We start from the raw sequence: 1,984 nt of genomic DNA, 5'->3' as shown, positions 1-1,984 counted from the left end.
CCTTTACAATAACGATCAAAGTCCGATGGTGTCCAGAAATGTCAAAAGAGCTTTGATCGTTGCTGGGCTGGATGGGGCCAGGGACCAAGAAATTTCGATAGGGAGAAGGGGCGTGAGCCCAGCTGACTCGGAGAGTGCGGTTCGGGAAGGTTGGTAGGGGGGGCAATGAAGAAGAATGTGCTCCAGATCCTCTAGAGCACCACAGTGGCAGCAGGTGGGAGAGTCATCTTGTCTCAAGCGGTAACGCCACCGAGCTGTAAAGGTCACATCGAGTCGCATTCGGTGGATTAATGCAGTATCTTGACGACAGGTGTTTCGTGGCATGCGGAAAGCGAGCGTTGGATCAACTCTGCTAAACATAGATGGGGGAGAGTGTCGGTTGTCCATTGCGGGAAGCCAGGGGTGTCACGAGGCGTCGCAGAATGGAACGGCGGTCTCCCCTCAGCAGAACAATACTGGCCCGCTTCCGATACGAGAGTGCTGCTTCTGCGGCGCTATCGGCCTGCTCATTCCCCACGACACCACAATGGGCTGGAACCCACTGGATAACAAGCCTGTGGCCTGCTGCGTAGACAGCGTGGTAAGCCATTAACACATCTGTGACTGGAGGTGCGGATGGGCCTCGTATGCCGAAATGTGCAATAGCTTGAAGTGCAGATTTGGAGTCTGTGAAGACTGCCCATTCCCGCGGGCTAAAATCAGCGATGTGTTGTAGAAAGAAAAGGATGGCATAGAGTTCCACAGCTGTTGAGGAGGTTGGAGCACCGTCGCCTACAGGCGGTGCGTTTGGAGCGAAGAGAATACCAAATTGTCATCGTAGCGTTACGTTGCGTCACATACACGTGCGCTCGCTCCCGAACGATACGTCCGCGCTACCGACATGGGTCGGAATAGGGTCCCTGTGCCGGAAAGCGGTCTATCTGGCCAGCAAATGAGCGTTTATTCCATTCAGCTCGATCGCTACCAAAACACGTGGCCCTCCGGGGAGGACGCCCCTTCCCTCTTTTAGCGCTCAAGAAGTGCGTAGTTCTGGTTTCGCTTCATTTGCATGCCAAAGTTTGGCAATCTACATATATATCAAAGTGCGTGCTCGTTTCACAATTTTTGAGAAAGAGGGTGCATTCAAATAATGGTCGCCTCCAGTTCTGCTGTCTCGCATTTTCGCGAAAACACCTAATTAGAAAGTTAATCAACGAATTTCGGTAATTCGTCGTCCAGTAGTTACATGCTCTTTCTCACATAACGTCCGCATGGCCGCTTAACCCGCCCGCAAAAATGGCATCAGTGCTGCACTCACAGCTTTTTAAAAATGGAACTGGAATTTCTTTCATCAGGAGAAAACAGGTCTCTTGCAGTCTTCCTCTCAGGGGTATCGGTTTTTATTACAGACACAGTGTGCCATCCAGTTCATTCCAGAAACGCCCGTCCTTTCCCCAAGCGTCCTAAACCATGATGGACGAATGACTGCGAGGGTACACCCAAAGAACAAAACAGAGTATGAGGTATAATCCGGAAGTTAGACACACCAACGAATTTTCTTGCCTTCAAAAAGCAGGTGCCAAGGCTATGTGGACAAGGCGACAGGCAAAACGAGAGTCCCGGAGTAACGTCGTTAATAATTATAATGATAATTTTATTTACACACATTGACACTGGCAAAAAGCTGCCAAGAAGGTGGCACGCGATAACTTCGCCAGTCATCCTGCGGTTACCGTGGTGCAGCTAAGCATCCCAATGAAGGCTACTGAGGGATGCTTGCATGTTGTCTGTGGTGGGTAGTTCTCTTAGACTGCCCAAATCCCAGAGCAAGAAGGACTGCACAGCCCTCACTCTCCTGGGGCACCATCATCTCCCCCTCCCTCTTTCTCCCTTCCCTCTTCTCCCTCCCTGGGTGCACCGAGCCGCCAATCCCGAGCAGGCTGACCGTCCATATTTCTGCAAAGTATGCAGCATGATCTGTTGCGGTTCTGTACAAAGCGATAAA

The sequence above is a fragment of the Ornithodoros turicata genome, chromosome 1 (assembly GCF_037126465.1).
Source record: "Ornithodoros turicata isolate Travis chromosome 1, ASM3712646v1, whole genome shotgun sequence".
NCBI classification, from domain to species: domain Eukaryota; kingdom Metazoa; phylum Arthropoda; class Arachnida; order Ixodida; family Argasidae; genus Ornithodoros; species Ornithodoros turicata.
This window is presented reverse-complemented; position numbering follows the sequence as displayed.